This window comes from Pan troglodytes, chromosome 14 (assembly GCF_028858775.2).
Source record: "Pan troglodytes isolate AG18354 chromosome 14, NHGRI_mPanTro3-v2.0_pri, whole genome shotgun sequence".
NCBI classification, from domain to species: domain Eukaryota; kingdom Metazoa; phylum Chordata; class Mammalia; order Primates; family Hominidae; genus Pan; species Pan troglodytes.
In genome coordinates, this window is record NC_072412.2 from 25,707,604 (window position 1) to 25,727,600 (window position 19,997).

The 19,997-nt window shown below is 43.1% G+C and overlaps 1 protein-coding gene and 1 long non-coding RNA gene across 5 annotated transcripts in view; one reads left to right on the top strand and one right to left on the bottom strand.

The window, feature by feature from the left end:
- Positions 1 to 14,826: 14,826 nt before the first annotated feature.
- Positions 14,827 to 16,341, bottom strand: LOC134808209 (uncharacterized). The gene is made up of 3 exons (XR_010150758.1): positions 16,254 to 16,341; positions 15,880 to 15,979; positions 14,827 to 15,561 (listed from the first exon to the last, which is right to left on the bottom strand). It is a non-coding gene; the product is annotated as an uncharacterized LOC134808209 (long non-coding RNA).
- Positions 16,342 to 16,511: 170 nt separating this feature from the next.
- The window catches only part of WASF3 (WASP family member 3), a 131,270-nt gene continuing 127,784 nt past the window's right edge, over positions 16,512 to 19,997 (top strand). The window contains exon 1 of one of the 4 annotated variants that reach the window (XM_024348486.3): positions 16,512 to 16,648. The gene's annotated coding sequence lies outside the window, so the exon portion shown is untranslated. 4 annotated transcript variants of the gene reach the window in all.

Here is a 19,997-nt window from a genome sequence, read left to right on the forward strand (position 1 = left end):
CTCTTGGGATCCTGGTTCTCAGAAACAAGGCAGAGATCCAACTGAGGGCACTGGCCCGAGAGAGGAGTCAGATTTAGCAGCTAGAGGCTGCAGCCGAGTCCCAACGTGTTGGGCGCCAAATCTCGAGGGCAGGGAAAGGGGGAACTTAAGACTGCACTGAAAACAGCTTGCCTGGGTTTGCATTCCAGCCTGCCACTTAATAGCTGTGCAACCTCGGGTAAGTTGCTTAGCCTCTCTATGTCTTGTTTTTCTGAACTGAAAATGAGATAAGACTATTTTATGGATAATCTCATAGGAATATTCTGAGGACTAAATGGATCATATCATGTAACAAGCACTTAAGTGGTGCCTGGTACACAGTAAGTGCTCAAGCAGTGTTAGTTATTATAGGGAAGAAGGCAGGCAGGCCCTAGTAGAGAATACACCTGGCCCTGTAACACCCTTAGCCCCAGCTCCTTTGGGTTTCTCCTTTCTATATCCCAGAAGCCCACTTTTTTTTTTTCTTTTTTAGAAGAAATGAGATCTCACTATGTTGACCAGGCTGGTATCAAACTCCTGGGCTCAAGTGATCCTCCCGCGTTGGCCTCCCAAAGCCCTGGGATTACAGGCATGAGCCACTGTGCCTGGCCCAGAGCCCACCCATTCTTTCAATTCCACCTCAAATGCTACATCCTTCCCTCAAACCTCTCTTCGTTAAGCCTCCAACCAGGAGAGGTCTCACTTTCCTCCTAATCCATCTGTCACTCTGCACCACTTCCCCAGCCCTGAATGTACCCGGCCTTCTCTGCCAGGTGTTGGTGTACCTGTTTTATTCCCCCTTTGGAGCTGTACATGGGGGACTGTATCATGCCTGACATGCTATGGTACACATTAAGCACTTGAGCTGAATTGCATAGTTTGAACATGACCCATTAGCCTTACAAAAATCCTACCGAAATCTCCACCCAGGCACCTGCAGATTGCTGAGATTTACTGCTTCAAAGGAATTATATTTACTTTATTGCTTCACAGATGAAAGATGAATTGCACACTTAGAATTATGATCTTTGGCACAAGTAAAGGCTCAGCATGGCAAAGAATTCCACCCTTCACACCTTTGTTATTTGCCTTGTGGGTTATAAATAAGATTGTAGGTTGTTTGAATAAACCAATATCTGGCCACAAACTAGCAAATGTCTGTTACAGCGTCTAAATGTGGAACAGTGATGGCATCTCATTCTTGGCCAATTTTAATGGAAGGAGCTGTGCAAAGCTGTGCTGTTGGCCTGTAGTCAGCAGCATTATATTTGGAGAAGGAAAATGCTAAATTTGCTAGAGTTTTGTTTTATATTTACCTCCTACATGTCTTGGCAAATAAACTATAAATCGTTTGTTATTCTCCATCTAGATCATACTTCCCTTTCAAATGTTTTTGTATTACATTTGCCAGAGAGCCACAGAATCTTAATTGTAGTACTGCATCAAAATCTGTCAGTGAGAAGTGGTTAAAGTATTGAGCACCTATTCACACAAAGCTATATGTTAGCCACATACATTGAAGTGACATATCTGAAAACGAGAGTTCAATGTCATGCCCCTAACACATTTTATCTGGGTTAAACAGCACTCTGCGTCACCTCCTGTCTGAAACACATTGTTAATTTATTAGCAGCAGCTATTGTTGCCCTGGGCCTAGAATAGGTGCTCAATAAATGCTTATTGATTGATTGCCTTGGGACTTTTTTTTTAATGTCACTTTTCGAAAGGCAATGAATGGACCGTGCAGAAATAGTATCTGCACATAAGGAGCCTGCAGTTTTAATGGGACAAAGAATTTCTGAACACAGGCTAAAGAAGAGGGAGTATGTTAAGTAGGTAATGAACAGTAAAACATGATGGAGGGTAGTTCAGGGCTTTGGGACATCATGTCCCTTCAGTGTCCTGTGTGGAAGGGTCAAGCCCTGCTTCTTTAAGGCATTTCTGAGCAGGAGGATGTTGGGATGATGTGGAGGTGGTGGGGACGTGGAGGTGGTGGGAATGTGTCTGCCTGGACTCTGATCCTGGAGTCTTTGTTTATCTGGAAGCATTCCTGCTTTTCTTTTTGGCTCTCAGGACTTCCTCTGCACATGCAGGAGAGAGTTAAGCATAGATGGATGGGTAGATGTCTGCTGAGTTTGAAAACAAACCCTTGAAACTGGGATGCCATGTGGGTCAGCATGTGCAAAGTCCTTGGGAATGAAAATCTATTATTCATTCATTCAGAAAGCTTTTAGCTTTCAATATAATTTCTAAAATACAATAGACTTCATTTTGAACCATTTGAAGAGAAATATTACTATTACTACTATTGTACTGGGGATGAGGTGGAGAGAGTAATAGATCAATGTTCTTCTAAATTTCAGATCTTAAAGACTTGATTCTACGGAAAGGAAGAGAGGAGAAAGGGCGAACAGATGGTGGGAAGAGGGGACAATGATAAACAGCATAGCTTTCTGGTGCCTGGTGCCCTTATTGCCTTCACAGGGTGTAGAGAGCAGATCCATTCTCATGGCCACGTGTCTGTAGCCATAAGGTCTATGGAACCTGCCTCAAGGTTCTCTTTCAAAATCCCGGAATTTCAGAGAGATCGTGGGGCACCGATAGTTTCCCCAGCCTCGCTAAGCTTGACCTCTTCTGGTTTCCATTGGCAATCGAGTGGAAAACTGCTTTTAGCAAGGCTTCACTGCAATAATCAATATGTCATTAGCTGTAGCTATATTTAAACCTACAAGAACCGATTTCTAAGATCCAAGCAATTGCTATTGACATATAGGCTGGTTCCTTAAAAAAAAATCCTTAAAAAATAATGACTCTAGATCTGGGGGTGGATGGATGGATGGAGGCTTTGTGGCCATGCATGCTTGTATGTAACTGCCCTGTTCCACTAACATTATAATTTGAGAGGCACAGGAAGAATTCACAAAAATTCTAACAAGATTTGGGAATGAAATCCTTACAGGAGCATCTAGGAACGGTTTTTCCAGACAATTTAGTTTTCAAGAGGGTGAGAGAAAGGAGTCAGTGATATTAAGAGTGGATACAACCATACAAGGTGAATTTAAGCTCTTGATTTTCTTTACAAACTGGGAGTGAATCATCATTGTTTTTTACTCACTCTTCATCCTTCTTGGCTTCTCAAAAGGAACCCTTATCTAAGCACATAAGATGCATAGTAAGATGGAAGGCCCAAATCTGTTCTATACCAAGAGTATGGAATGTTGATGGGCCAGCAAATGTGCTTCTTTTCAGCACAGCATCTCCTCCACCTATCCTGCACAAACATGGGGTCAGTGCTGCTGCTCAGAGGGAATGGGAGCCGCCAGGATGCCCGCTAGTATTATCGAAAGAGTTAAGTGAATCGCAAATCTCATCAAAACCCCAGAGTGACTACTAAGAATAGAAACGAAGTTAAGATCTCATTAGTTGTACCATGTCTAAGGTGATGTCACGATACAGGTAGTTTTTTCACCATCTATAGAAGAATCACAGTAAGAATCTGGCATTGTTTCCCTGGTGCTGTATTGGTCAGAGTAAACAAGCATCCCGAGTCTGTTTGGTGAAGTCGGCTACCATGGGGACTGCAGGACTCCACGTCAAGTGATCTGACAAGGTCTCTTAAAGCTGTCAAGGTGAAGACCACACTGTGGCCTGGCGGTTCCCACCATACTGTGGACATCCCAGAAAGCTACACGTGCTCTGCCTGTTTTTCTGACTGTTCCCTTTCTCAAGGGCACCCTGGACAGGCACAGCGTCCACCCAGTGTATGCTAAGCAGCATATCTTCTACTGACAAATGTCAATAACAGAAGGACATTTTTTGAGGCCTGATCAGCCAGCTAAAAAGAGTCGTGATTGTCAGGAACAGGAGAAACCATGCTGAAGGCACTGGGCATGGCTTGCTCAGAGCATCGTGTTGTTCTTTGCCCCTCCGCTCTCCACCCCTGGGATAAATGGGATCGACATGGGAAACCAGAGGCAACCCAGGACTTTGTTAGGAGCTCTGCTGCTGTTTGCTTTCTGCTGATTTTCTTTCACTCCCTTCCACTGTAGTAGCAAAATTGGAGTTTTCCTCAGAGCTCTGGCTTTGTGCTTCAAGATTATTTTAGGATACAGTATGTAATTTTCATTGTCTCTTTTTATCATTTTAATATTCTTTCATGGATTTTCAGAATGCTTAGATTTATTTTCTTTAAAATTGTTTTCCCTTGTAATGTTATTTCTTTTCAATTTCATTTTAACTTTTGACTTGTTAGTCTCCATAATGCCTTCTGGCTTTATATTTTTAATTTTGATTGCAGTAACTTTGCCTTTTAATTCCTCGTTCTCTGTATTTTATCCTTTCTACTTTTACGGTTTAATTTTTTACTTTTCTAGATTTAAAAAAAATCTATTTTAGTCTAAATTGTATTTATCCTATCTCTGTTTATTTATGTATTTATGTATTTAATTTTTTTAGAGACAGGGCCTCACACTGTTTCAAAGGCTAGAGGGCAGTGGTGTTATCATAGCTTACTGCAACCTTGAATTCCTGGGCTCAAGTATCCCCTTGCCTCAGCCTCCTGAGTAACTGGGACTACAGGTGCATCACCACATGCAGCTACTTTTTAAAATTTTTTGTAGAAACAGGGTCTCACTATGTTGCCCAAGTTCGTCTCAAACTCCTGACCCCAAGATATCCTCCTGCCTTGGCCTCCCAAAGTGCTGAGATTACGGACATAAGCCACTGCACCCAGCCTCTATTTTATTTTTAAACATGTTTTGGCTTTCAGTCTTAATGTGGTTTAATAAATTATCTTACTTAAAATGTTTATTGACGTTTTAAAAACACTATTAATTAATTGTATTAGATTTATTTTCCTCTTGAATGACTACCCTTCCTTTCACTCTTTTGCTTCTTTTCTTTAAAATTTATTCACTTTGTGACATGATCTTAGGGGTCACACATAATTTAGGATTTTAATTTTGGGATCACAAAGACAAGGCAGGAAAACACAAATATGCGATTTGGGTCAGATATAAGGCCATAGGGTACCGGCACCCACAGCAGCCTGTTGTGCCTGGAAGATTCAAATGAAGCAAAAACGCTTGAAGCAAATATCTCGGATAAAAGCAGGTGTTAATAGTGATTGTTTCTGAGTTGGATTATCATTTTTGTTTGTTTGTTTCTGCTCTTCTGTCTTTTCAAAGTCTTTTTACAAATATATTGCTTTTGCAATAATGAGAGAAAACATAAAAACAAAAATAAAAGTAAAAACAGACTGGGTGCGGTGGCTCACGCCTGTAAATCCCAGTGCTTTGGGAGGCCGAGGTGGGTGGATCACCTGAGGACCTGGTCAGGTCAGGTCAAGACCAGCCTGGCCACCATGGTGAAACCCCGTCTCTACTAAAAATACAAAAATTAGGCTGGGTGGGGTGGCGGGTGCCTATAATCCCAGCTACTTGGGAAGCTGAGGCAGGAAAATGGCTTGAACCCGGGAGGCGGAGGTTGTGGTGAGCCGAGATCGTGGCACTGCACTCCAGCCTGGGCAACAGAGCAAGACTCCATCTCAAAATAAAATAAAATAAAAAGTAAAAACAAACAACAACAAAAATTGTGCTTGCCAAAAATAAACCACATCTGTGACTGATTTGGCCCGCTGGCTCCAGCGTGTGACCTTAACTTATTTTCACAAGGGCAGGAGAGAAGCCCACATTGCAAAGAGGTGAAGCTGAGGCCATGCTCCCAATACTTCCCCTTCAGCCACCCTTACCCTCTTCATCAAGCTCATGCTTTTCAAGGACAGATCTCCCCAGATCTCTACTTACCATGTCTGAAGCCTCCTATCTGCAAAGTGACTTACCAGCGAAACTGAAGGAGCACTTACTGCATTCCAGGGGCCATTACTTCTTCTAAGCACCTAGATTCGTTTTATTTAATAGATATCATGGTGGTTGGTTTTTTTTTTTTTTCCCTGAGTTGGCAGCTAGGAAGCTCAAAACAAAACAGGTGATCTGTCTTTAACTATTATTCATAATTTCAACCTTATTTCACAAATATCCAACCCACATTTGTTCTTTGTTTGAATTCCTAATTTGTAACCCTGTTTTATTGAATATATTTCATGAGATACCTTAAATCTGTGCAATAATATAGGGTATAAATAAATTGACTGACAAAATTAATATGGTCTGCCTCAGTTTACCCCTTCAGTCTAATTTCTGTATAACTCCACACTTTTCTCCTACCCCATCAACACACACACACACACACACACACACACACCCATCACATACATCCTTTTCCTGGGGCTATCTATCCAGAATTAGTAGTGAGCCATACCTGAGTTCACACATTGCCCTTAATACCTTTGCATTTGGTATCAACTCTGTCTAGAGTTGGCTCTTTGCTTGGCCTTACTGATTCCTTCTCATATTTGAGGTGTGAACTGCAAATGTTCTCCTTGAGAAGACTTCTTCAATCAGTTTTCCTCTCTTCTGCCTTTCTGCTGAAGATGCTTCTCCCGGCTCTTGTAGAACCTTCTAGAATATTGTATATTTGAACTGTAATAGTCTGTTTGCTTCTCTTGATCTTCTCCACTGAATCGCAAGTTCCTTGGTGGCTGAGACTCTTTATTTTTTGAACATCTCCATTAAGTGCAAATAAAATGCTCCCTGGACACTTGTCCACATTGAAATGAGTAAGAAAATATCAAACAGAAACCAGTGAGAACATTTTAGGGGCATGGGCCTGTTGGGTGAGTTAATACATCCTAGGTAGATTTTGACTGAGCCATCTAATCATGCATCAATGTCAATGAATGACATTGCCTAAAATGACTTGGTTTCCCTTGCAGAGCAAGGTTTTGCTCTATTAATATCTGCCAGGGTCAATCATTTGGGTTGGTACAGATTGACCTTATTTTAAGTTTTGTAGAGAGACAGAGTTCTGGTTTTCGGATTCTCATAAGCAAACCTCTGCACAGATATATTTTTGACCATGGCATTTCTATGTTTTCATTTAGACAGCACCCGATAAATTTCCTTAGCATTCAGCATAAAACTCCAGATGTTTTCCTTCAAATTTACTTTTTCTCCAGACTACCCTGTCTGTAATAACATCCTCCTTTTCCTTCCCAGAAGCTTGAAACCTTGAAATAATCTCTGACATTTTAATCTCCTTCTCTTCTTACTTTCCGAAGGTCAATGATCAACTCCCCTGGGTCCTATCCCTGAGACATGTCCCACTCTGCTCTTTTCTTTCCCTTCTCTTTGCCGCTTTCTCAGTTGAAGCCTTAATTATATCTGCTACTTATTTGAGAACTTTATAACTCATCTCCTTGCCTCCTTTCTCCTCTCCAATGCACTATTCATGGATGACAGAAATCTTCACAAAGTACACAGCAGCTTTGCATTTGCTTCTTTTCCCCAGAGAGCTGAGCCCAACCCAAGGCCGTAACACACTTTGGTGAACTGATTAAACTGCCTTCAGTGGCTCCTTGTGGTCTATGCAATCACGCCAGAATTTCCTAGCAAGATATTCATGACCCTACAGAGTGAAGTCCTAGCCTCTTCTTCCAGCTTCTCTGCAACTTTCTCCAGCATTCCCCCAACTCACCAGCTTCTCCCCAACTGTACCATTTCCAGCCCTGCAGTGCCCTTCTCCAGCTGTCTCTACTTGTCAAAATGACAACTACCCTTTGAGGTTCTACTTAAATGTCACCTCTTCTATGCTTCTACTTGATTAGATGTATCTTCCCTCTCTCTGATACTCTGGTGGAATTTAATTTACCATCTACTTCTCCCCTAGATCCCACTACATTTTATTTTTCTTTCTTTCTTTCTTTGTTTTTTTTTTAGATGGAGTCTTGCTTTGTTGCCAGGCTGGAGTGCTGTGGCGTGATCTCGGCTCACTGCAACTTCCGACTCCCTGGTTCAAGTAATTCTCCTGCCTCAGCCTCCCAGGTAGCTGGGATTACAGAGACGCACCACCACGCCCAGCTAATTTTTGTACTTATAGTAGAGACAGAGTTTCACCATGTTGGCCAGGATGGTCTTGATCTCCTGACCTCATGATCCACCCGCCTCAGCCTCCCAAAGTGTGTGGATTACAGGCGTGAGCCACTGCGCCTAGCCAATCCCACTACATTTTTTTCTTGACTCATGAGTATTGCTTTTGACTACCTGCCTGGGTTTGCCTTTCCATGCTGTGGGGTTCTCCTTAATGGCAGCAAGAAACGTTGTACTTAGCTTGGCTTCAACCAGGGCATCTTACGACTTGTCTCTCTTTTTATTAATAAAGCTTCATTATCTTTATTAATAAAGATAATGGGTATTGAGGGTTAGTGGACCTAACATGGGGATCACAACGTTGAATAAAACACAGTCCTTTCTACAAAGAATGACCCAGACTGGGAACTAAGGCAACCTTAGGAAGTGTTCTTGGATTTGTAAAAATAAAAACCCTCTGCAACCCCAGGCAAGTCATTTAACTTCTGGTGCCTTAGATGACTCATCTGTCAAATATCCTTTCTTCAAGGGCTTTCCTAAGAAAAAATAAAATTTTAAAAACACCTAAATCTGTTAAGATCTTTAAATTTTATAGGAAAAGCCATTGCATTAATAACCCACAAGGATTTGGGCTTAGAATATTTGAACCAGCAAAAACCCCAGGGCCTGATGGTTGAGGAGAATGTTTGATAATGAAGGCAAGTCTTTCAGGTAGCATCACTCTGGGAGTTATTTTCTTCCTGCCAAAAGCCCGGGTGGCTTATATAACTCCACCTCACCACAGCACAGAGATAAAAGCCAATCTTAGGCAACTGCAGCAGGTAATTTTGCAGAGTATGCTTTGCAAGAGAGTGTTGTACATTTCTTTTAGGAGCAAATTAGGAACAGTAATACCCAAGCAATAAATGAAGACAATAACTGAATTTGGAGCAATAGCTATTCAATTTTTGTAATAATATGAAAACAAGGTACACATGGATCTGAAAGCATGATAGGTCCCAGACAAAGATGAACAAACTGGGGGAGGGTCTATATGCTACATCAGACTGCAGGGTTTGATTTTTTAAAAATTCCTTATTGGAAAACATAGACTTATCCTATACCTTATTTACTGTTTGTTCAAATAAGTGCAGTGCATTTTAGTTTCCCTCATAAGCTTTGGTTCAGTCATTTCCAGATAACTCTCTTCGTTGTTTGTAAAGTCTGGCTTAAAATAAATTTCCTTCAGGTGCTGAAGGGAACGGATCTTATACACCAACAAGTGCAGTTCAAAGAGGGAGGGATGAAGAAGAGGAATAATTAAAACTCACTGAACATTGGCAATTATTCAACTATTTTCCTCTCATTTTATATAAGGGAAATGGGGGCTCAGAGATATTTAGTTACTTTCCTAAGTAAGCCATTGACCGGGAATTTAATCCTGATTAGTTTAATTCAAGAGCTCATGGTCTTTATATCCCATCCCCCTTCCTCCCAAGGTTCTGGGGTCCAAGGTAAGTGGACAATAAGTGGTGTCTAATTAAGGCCTGTGCATATCTTGCTGTAACACATTCAGCAGCCAGGTAACTTCAGATCCAGGCACCCTTCCCTTCCCCACCCCAGCAAGGCCAGGATTATGTGTCTATTGGATGAGAGCCAGGAGAAACTGATCAGTGTCTGGTGGGGAAGTGGGGGCAATGTGGGAGTAGGCAGCCTGCATGGGCCAATGTGCCTGGAGTGACACAATTGTCACTGGGGACACCTTCAATCTTCCTAACGCTGTCCCCATCAGCTTCATGTCTGATGTGGTTTGGCTCTATGTCCCCACCCAAATCTGATGTTGAATTGTAATCCCCACATATCAGAGGAGGGACCTGGTGGCAGGTGATTGGATCGTGGGGGCAGATTTCTCCCTTGCTGTTCTCATGATAGTGAGTGTGTTCTCATGAGATCTGATGGTTTAAAAGTGTGTGGCACTTTTCCCTTCTTTCTCTCTCTACTGCTCTGCCATGGTAAGACATGCTTGCTTCCCCTTTGCCTTCTGCCATGATTGTAAGTTTCCTGAGGCCTCTCAGCCATGCTTCCTGTTAAGCGTGCAGAACTGAGTCAATTAAACCTCTCTTCTTCATGAATTACCGAGTCTCAGGTAGTTCTTTCTAGCAGTATGAGAACGAACTAATACAGTGGCTTCATGGGGGATGGAAGCCTGTTCTCCGCATGCTCACCATGGGAATATCTAAGTCTGATGCCTTGGAGCCCTCTGTCTTTAAGTGCTATTTAGATTGCTTGGATATTAGTAGTTCCAATGACATCATGAAAACTCATTCAACAAATATTAGCTCTATGCCTAGTAAGTGTTAGGCACTAGGGATTCAAAATGAATAAGAACTAGTCTCTGGCCTCAAATAATTCCCTGTCTGGTGGGGGACAATGAATTAACTGTGGCAATAAAGCCATGTGAAGGAGTGCAGGGAGAGTACACAGGCTGGTGTAGGTAACTGTGCCCAGGAAGGCTCCAGAGAGGTGAATTTGAGCTGCGTTGTGAAAGTTGAGCTTCCCAGGTGAGGAAGGGCAGGAGGGGTATTCAGACAGAAAGCCCAGGGCATGTAGGGCGAATGCTAGTGGTGCAGGATGCTTCAGGAAATCTGGTAGCTGGATTATTTTTAAGGGCTTTATTTGACTTATCCTGTAGACAGTGGGAGACTGACGGTTTTTGAGCAGCATAGAGATGCGATCAGATCTACATTTTAAAAATTGCTCATAAAATAGCGTGAAGACACAGTGAAGGAAAAACCAAGGGAAATGTGTTAGAAATATTGCCACAGCACAAAAAGGGATGGTGGTGAACTCAGCTTGGGTTGTGGCAATGGGAAAGGAGAAGCAGGGATAGATTTGTGGGAAGTATTGGCCATGTGCTTCTCAGAATATTGTGCACACATTACTCTGCTGTCTCACTTAGCAAGAATAGCAACTTCTAGGGCTCTCCATGTTCACTGGAAAAACAGCTTGTCTGTGAAAATATCAGTGAGTCTTGGCTGGGTTACCTTGGGGGAAAAAGACAATTTCTCTGGGCCTTATCTATAAAATGGGCAACAGACCACATATCCAATAGATGTTATGAAGGTTAAATACAACAAATACAGCATACTGCACATAGAGCATTCTCAACAAATGTTTGTTTTTGCCTTCTCATAATTTTCCTCACCTCAAAATAAAGTTAATATCAATATACTGCCTTGCTCTCATGAGATAATTGGGTTAATATTAAAATTTAAGATATAGTCATGTTTCCAGCAAATATTTTATTCTTGTGAGATGTAGATATGGATATGTATGTATTTATTTCACTCTATGTCAAGATGAAAATAAATACTATCCTTCAAAAGAAAGCTCGGGTAAGTGAAGTATGTTTATAAAGATTTATATATGGAGCTAAATTAATTCTTGAGAACTGAGGTATTTGTAGTCATTATTTTACTTCATTCTGAGAACAAGTACAAATGAGCATGTCAAAAATGATGACAGTTATTATGCTTTTAAAATTTGATTTCTTACATATTCTAATTATATTCTTTTAATTAGTAACCACTCTTTGTTCTTTCTCCTCCACAAAGTGAGATTGAACTCAGTTCCTAATGCAAAGCAGTTTGTAATTTTTATGTAAGATGACATGTTATTAAGTAAAAAGAATGACAATTGTTTTTCCACTAAAGACTTAGTGATGACAAAAGAGAATTAAGCAAATCACTGAGGGAATAACTAATTTATTAAGTGTCTTGAAAAAGTCACTGTGTCATCACTATCAGATTCAAATTAAGAGGATGCCTAAGCTGCCTACATTTTGACTTTAGAAATATATCCAAGATTTTGACCAGGCAAAGAACAAAGATGGCACAATTCAAGAGGTTTTAAAAATAGTTGTGAAGCATATTCTTATTAGGAATATGCTTGAGAGCTGTTCAGTTATCGTAATGCTAGACAGCTGCATCTCACTGCCCTGTGGGCCCCGGACTGGCTTCACTACACGCTGCATGCACGGGATTTCACAGAACACTGACAGTCACTTGCATCACCAGAATTCTCTTGACCACAATACCTTGTCACCAGTTTCCCTGCTGCTAGATTTTATTTTACTGTACTTCAGTATAATACCAGCATTGTATACCAGGTTGGTCAAATATTTACAGAGAAAAAGTTGGGAGGGGGTAGTAATGGAGTCTGGAGTAGTTACAGGTATCGAGTCTCCACGGTTCCATTTTATAGGCTATGCACGGCTCTGCTTGTACACTAGAATGATCCAGACATTTTTATTTTGGAGATATATGCTGAAGTATTTAAGGTAGAGTATCTTGGTGTTTGCAATTTGTCTTCAAGTGGTTCAGCTAAAAAATAATGGAGAGGCCGGGCACGGTGGCTCACGCCTGTAATCCTAGCACTTTGGGAGGCCGAGGCAGGCGGATCATGAGGTCAGGAGATCGAGACCATCCTGGCTAACACGGTGAAACGCCGTCTCTAATAAAAATACAAAAAATTAGCCAGTTGTGGTGGCGGGCGCCTGTAGTCCCAGCTACTTGGGAGGCTGAGGCAGGAGAATCTTGTGAACCCAGGAGGCGGAGCTTGCAGTGAGCCGAGATCACGCCACTGCACTCCAGCCTGGGCGACAGAGCGAGACTCCATCTCAAAAAAAAAAAAAAAAAAAATTATGGAGAGACAGAGAGAGAGACTGATGGAGCAAATGTGGCCTTGTGTAATTGGATAAAGGTATATGGGTGTTCCTTCTACCATTCTTTCAATTTTTCTTTACATTGGAAAAATTTTAATATAAAAAGTCAGGAAAACCTCCCCAAAACTTTCTTTTCTTTTCTTTTCTTTTCTTTTCTTTTCCTTTCCTTCCCTTCCTTCCTTCCTTCTTTTTCTTTCTTTCCTTCCTTCCTTCTTTCTTTCTTTCCTTCTTTCTTTCTTTCTTTCTTTCTTTGACAGAGTCTTACTCTGTCACACAGGCTGGATTGCAACGGCGTGAGCACAGCTCACTGCAGCCTCCGACTCCTAGGCTGAAGCGACACTCCTGCCTCAGCCTCCTTCTGAGTGGCTGGGACTACAGGCATATGCCACCACTCTTGGCTAATTATTTTATTTTTTGCAAAGATGGGAATCTCACTATATTGCCCAGGCTGGTCTCAAATTCCTGACCTCAAGCAAGTCTCCTGCCTTGGCCTCCGAAAGTGCTGGGATTACAGGTGTGAGCCACTGCACATAGCCCAAAAACTTCTTAAAAGGTACAATGATAAAGAACTTTTAAAAAAGATTTACCAATAGTTGAAGGACAATAGAATTTGTGACTGCAATAAAGGTCCATAAATACAGCAAAGGTGACCCTGCTTAAAAAATTTTAAGAAACAAAACTTTCTTTTTATTCTGTTAACTATGGTTCCTACTGCCTTTTCCAGAATGAATATACTTAGAATCATACAGTCTGTAGCCTTCTCAGACTGACTTTTCTCATTTAGCTATATGCATTTAAGTTTCCTCCATGTCTTTGTATGGCTTGATAGCTCATTTCTTTTTATCATGAAATAACATTCAATTGTATGGATGTACTGCAATTTGTTTATTCATTCACCTTGTGAGGGACATCTTTGATTCTTCCAGGGTCTCGTGATTATGAATAAACATTTGGGTACAAGTTTTTGTGTGGACATGTTTTCAGCACAATTGGGTAAATACCTAGGAGTGTGATGGCTGGACTGAATTGTGAGACTATGCTTAGCTTTGTGAGAAACTGCCAGACTGTCTTCCAAAGTGGTCGTACCATTTTGCATTCCCATCGGCAATGGATGGGCATTCCTGTTGTTTTGTATCCTTGCCAGTATTTGGGATCCTTAGGTTTTTTGTTGTTGTTGCTGTTAGCTTTTTTATTTTAGCCATCCTAGTAGGTATGTCATAGTATTTCATTGTTGTTTTAATTTGCAATTCCTTAATGACACATGATATTGAGCATGTTTATTTGCCATCTGTGTATTGTCAACTCCACTTTAGGGAGGTGTCTGTTTAGATCTTTTGCTCACTTGAAAATTGTATTGTTTTTTAATTGACACCTGAGTGGCCTTTTTAAAAAAGTGGGTCTTATGAATAAATAGAGTGAGGGCTCAATCATGAATTCATTTATTCAGCAACTACATCAGGTACTGCCACTCTCATACCCAAGGTCTGCATTCCTCTTTTCCATTACTAACAAAACTCTAATATTTCTCCAGCCAATGCCCCAACTTTAAATACTTAGCATTTCAAACTCCTTTGCAGCTAAAGGTGGTCATGTGACACGTGGCTGGCCAATAAAACGCAAGCAGAAGGTGCTGGGTAAAGCTTCCCAGGAAGATGCAGACCCAACCGGGCATGCACCTCTTTGATCTTTTGCCCTTTACCCATCCCCCTACCATTTTCCTGAATGTGATGCAATGCTTAGAAGGGAAGCAGGCATCCTGTGAGGATGAAGACAGAGATCACATGACAAGGATAGCAGAGACAATGGCTAGAAAGAGCCTGAGACACAATGACACCATAGAAGAGATATTACAGAAGCCCTGTGGCTGTCTCCAGGTTTCTGGTTTTGTGGTAAGAAGCACCCCTATTTAGTAGGCACTTTTAGTCAAGATTCTGTTACAGGTCACCAATTCACTCCCTGATGCAGCAACATTTTTCAAGCACTTATTAAGGATGAGGCACTTATTAGCGGTGGGCTCTAATCCTCCAACAAGACTGCTCTAAGCAGTTTTTATTTAAAGGACTGGTTCACACAAGACCATATTTGAAATAATTTATTTGTACCATGAACCACAACACTAGGAATAGAATCATATTTACCACATGCTCAGCACTGTACTAGGCATTATAAAAGGAGGAAAGAGGACTGTAAAATAAGGACCTTATCCTCATGGAACTGATGATCTAATTAGAGAGGTAAGACTGACCTATACGAAACAAACCTGAACACTTTGGGATGATGTGATTAAGGGCTAACAGTGAGTGCAAACTAAGTGTAGCAGCGGTTTATAAGGCTGGGGTCACCGAAGAGGGAAGCAGCCAGGGAAATATGATTAGCAACCTTGAAAACACTCTGGGTATCTATACTTTCATATTTTTGAGTTCTAAATTAATGACCTAAATATAGACATGGAAGCTATTCCTCTGGGTAAGTGAAGATGAAATGAAGGAAAGTCATTTTAATTTGAATGCCAATTTAGCTTTCAATTCAGCAGACATTTGTCACTCTAGTATCAATATTTAAAATACTGGGTCACTGTAATTATTCACCAAAATCCTGTTTACCTTGTTAATTACCAGCAATTTTTTAAAATGATGGCACTTTATGGAAACTGAATATACGTCATCTTTAAAAAGAGCTTTTAAAATCCCTCCTTTGGAAGTAATGCAGGTTAATAGATTAGACATTTTATGAAGAGGGCTGCATGATTTTTCTACTGCATTTCTGGTGTTGCAAACTTTGGTGAAATTATCAACTGCTATTCATTTTTTCCAACTTTTAGTTGTCTCTAGTTAGATGTTGATCATTATTACACATCTGTAAAGAAAAGAGCAAACCAACTTGAATTAGTGTTTCTTGAACTATTCATTAGAATTTAAAATTTTTTCCTAAAAGTTTTTCAATTTAGTGATCCTATTGGTAAATAAAAAGAATAAAGGCATGCAAATTAAAATAAAGGTAACATTTCTATTAGATGTTTTTAAACCCCTTTCCTTTGTGACCTAGCTTTTCTATCTTGGCTTTTCTATCTTTTCTTCTCTTCCTTTCCTTTCCTCCTCTTTTCTTTTTCTTAAGTTTGTTTATGCCTCAGTCATCTGGTCGCACGTGGCTATGTTCCACTGTGGCAGGGCTTACCTGGCAGTTTCAGGGATATCTTATTTTTAATAAGTATTGTGGATTTCCTCACATCTAGGGTGGAGAGAGACTGGTGATAGGGTGATAAAAACAGAAGAATCTGTGTTGAAGGAGATGGGAAGATTTTAAAGGCAGAATGCTAACGAATTTGAGCAGGGCATAAAACCAACCCATGAACAGGGCTACAGTCCTCTCAGGGTTGCCTGAAGCCTCAGCCCTGGAGGACGTCTGACACCTTACAGGTAGAGGACCTCTGTGCAGGAGCCCTCAACACCCAGGGAGGATTAGGATATAAGCGCAAACTCAAAGGTACTGTAATGGGCACCTAGCAACCAGAGGTGATACAAGGGTCTCTTGGCCCGAAGTATCCCCACCTCTCCTCGCTGGAAAGGACGCTGCCTAAGCCTCATCCCGAGCTGGGGGCGGAGGACCAACGGTGAGAGCCACCGCCTCCGCAATCCCCCGCCCCTCGGCACCGTCGCTCCGCGCGCTCGCCGGCTCCCTATTGGCCGAGGCACTCGCCAATCCTGGTGAAGCGGCCCCGTGAGTTGGCCCTGGTTGGTGGAGCCGGCACTGAGCCCCCCTCCTGCTCCAGCCGAGCCCCCCCGCCGGGAGGGGGCGTGGCCGCGGCCGTGGACGGGCCGGAGGCGGCGTCGCTCGCGCCGCTGCGTGCGGTGTGGTGCGAGGCGGGTGCGCCGGGCGGCCACGGCGCGGCGGGACGATGGAGCTCGGAGCGCAGCCCCGGCGCCGGCGGCGGGACCGCGGACCGGTGAGTGAGGGCTGCGGTCGCCCCGGCTTTCCGCTGTAGGCTGCTGTGGCCCTCTCGGCTCCGGGCCGGGCGGCTGTCGGGGGAGGGGCGGCCCCACGGCGAACTGAAGTTGCTGCATCGCCGCGCGCTCCGGCCGGGCGGCGGGGCCCACTGCGGGCTGCGGCGCCGCCTCGCGCCTATCCCTGCAGCCCGGCCGCATCCTCCCGGCCGGCTCCCGCGCTGGCAGGGGCTTCTCGCCGTCACGGCGCGGCCAGGCGGCCCTTCTCTCCCGCGCCTCCGGGCCTCCGGCCCTTTGCCGTCCGGTGCGCGCTCCCTGGACTCGGGGCAGCCACCCGCCCTCCCCGCCGTAAGTGGCGCCCGGGCCTCCGCTCGCGCCCCACGCACGACGCCCCGGGCCGCTCCGCGTCCGGGACCTTCGCATCCGTTCAGTGTCTGCGCGCCCTCGCTGGGTCTGGTCCAGCTCCGCGTGCCCCCCGGCCCCATTCGGCCCTCCCCGCCCTGGCCTGTGCCCTCTTGGTGCCCGCGTGCGTGTTGGTTGCGGGCGTCCTCTCCCTCGAGGCTGCGGGGCCGCGTGGCTCCCGGCCTCGGAGACCAGGCCGGACTCTTGGAGTGCAGGGGAGGAGGTGGGGCGGCCCGCGAGTGCGGGGGACCGCGCGCACGGAGCCGCGGCGCGCGGGGTATCATCTCCGGGGGACTTTACCCGCGCGCCTGGGCTTTAGCGAGGGCAGAAGCTTCCTCTCAGTTTGTGGTGCTGACGTGCAATGGCGATTGCTTCTTGATTTGGCCCCTCTGCAAGGGAGAGTTCCCTGGTGGAGACGAGAGTTCTTAATTATTCAGAAACTATGTGATGGGCTTAGGGATGAATGGGAGCATCATAGGAATTCTTTCTCATTTTAAGGTTAATTTTTAAATTAGCGGTTTACTTCCAGCAACAGTCTCGAGTTTTCAAAAACTGAAAATTAAAAAGACTACTTTTCGCAGTTCTTCAGATTAAATGCATAGCAGAACATGGTGTTTTAAGATTCAGAGTCTACTTTTTATAAGGGGGAGAGGATAGCTATTTGAAATATTTTGCATCTTAAAAATTAGGTTTATCTAAAGCTTAAAATGCGACTCTATCAAAACTAAGTTCAAAGTATTGTAATTGACTAATCTTTCTATTGTCTCTAGGGCAAATTCTGTTGCTTCTTTTTATATGTGCTTTACCCAACTCTCCTTTTCTAGCAGTTAAACAATGCAGTGGTTCTTTAAAGCTAGTTCTTTTATCTGCTTGAGAGGTTAAACAAACGAAAGCTGGGTTTGACCTTTCCCAAAGGCATTCTCATTGTGTCCTCTCCAGCTCCCTTCTCCCAGGGTTCTAATGACTTCAGTGTAGTACTCATTTTTCTTCATCTTGAAAGATTTTCTTAGTTGATATTCACAAAAGCTGTGTCTTTTCACATGTTTAAATATTGGAAAGTTTGGTCAACTATTATATTTACCTTCCAACCTGTGCTTATTCTAGAACTATCTACATATAGAAATTGTTCTTGCATTTCCAGTTGGCTGACATGAAGTTGCTTAATAGCATTTGTTTTTAAAAAATCTGTTTGCTTTAAAATTTACAACCTAATAGTCAAAGATGTGCTTCACTATCTTCAACAATTACGAAAACAAAGGTGGAACACACTTTGCTAAGTGGTCATGCCAACATTGTAGCCTCCTATCTCTTGTCAGTGTGTCTTTGTAGTCACACGTTGCGGTTCCCATAGAAACCTATGTATGGCAGGTAACCTTTTGGTTATTGGGATGTTTTGATTAAAACAATTGCGTTATAATGCAAGTATTAAATGAATTGTCCCTATTCACGGGCTAGTACTAGTGATCGTCTTTGGAATTCCAAGGACTTTCTTTGAAGAGTACTCCCAGATTGTTTTTCACTTTGGGTGGCTCTCCATTGCTGTAGACCTTGAATCTCTTTTTCTTTGCTTTGCTTTCTTTTTTTTTTTTTTTTTTTTTGAGACGGAGTCTCGCTCTTGTCTCCCAGACTGGAGTGCAGTGGTGTGATCTCGGCTCACTGCAACCTCCGCCTCCTGGGTTCAAGCGATTCTCCTGCCTCAGACTCCCGAGTAGCTGGGAGTACAGGCGCCTGCCACCATGCCCGGCTAATTTTTGTACTTTTAGTAGAGATGCAGTTTCACCATGTTGGACAGGTTGGTCTCGAACTCCTGACCTCAGGTTGATCCGCCCACCTCGGCCTCCCAAAATGCTGGGATTACAGGCGTGAGCCACCGCTTCCGGCCGAATCTCTCAACTTCTCTTCTCAGTCCGTTTTAAGGGCCCTGTTTCTTTCAAGTCAGGCTTTTTTTGGCTTTGCTCTTGGGCATGTGGAACTAAATGCTTCTGACAGCCCCACACATTCTTCTTCAGGGCTGGTTCTTTACCTGTGGCTTGACTTTATGCTGGTAATACAGAAATATTTTATGCCAGTAATACATAAATGATGTACATTATAAAATAAACAATATCAACACAGATTTATAGAGGTAAAAAGTCTTAAGTTTTCTTTTTCCCGTCTTATTGTTGTCCTATTCCTATTTCTTTCTTCAGAGGTAACCATAATATAGGGTGTATCCTTCTGGATTTTTTCCATTTAACACTGTAGATGAAATATATAACCCTGTATGTTAAAAAAACCATTTCATGAATGCCTACTAAGTACCAGGCACTATTTTAATCACTAGGGTTGCAAAAATAAGAGACAGACGCTTTCAAGATGTTCATAGTCTACCAGGACAAGCAATTACAGTGCAGTGTGATAAGTACCATGATAGAGTCAGTAATCAGTGAGGGATGTAGGAGCCTCATGCATGACCTAATCCATTCATTCACTTGCTTTATTCATTCAGTACACTTCAGAGTTTTAATATGTGCCGAGGATACAGAGATAAACAAGACAGATACCTCTGTCAGCCCCCGATGAGCTTGCTGTGCAGTTCAGTCTCAAAGAGTTTTAACCGTTACAATGTATTGTTTGATATGGGATCTGAAAGGGGCCAGCAACAAGAGCTCAGAGGAGGACCATAAACCCAAGCTTAGGGACATTCAGAGAGACAGGAAGGCCTCCCAGAGGAAGCACCATGAGAAGGAATTGGTCGAAGTCTGGGTTGAGGAGAGGGTGTACAGAGAGATGGTCAGGGAGGTGATGCACTGGAGCAACCACAAACACCAGGAGTTCAGTCCAGTGGGGGTGGTTGTGGGCAAGGGCAGGGAAGTGGCAAGAAGTGAGGGAGGAGAAGTAATGAGGGACTGTGCCGTGTGGGGTCTTGTGATTACTGTTGTGTGGAGTTCGGAGACCTCTGTGGGCAAC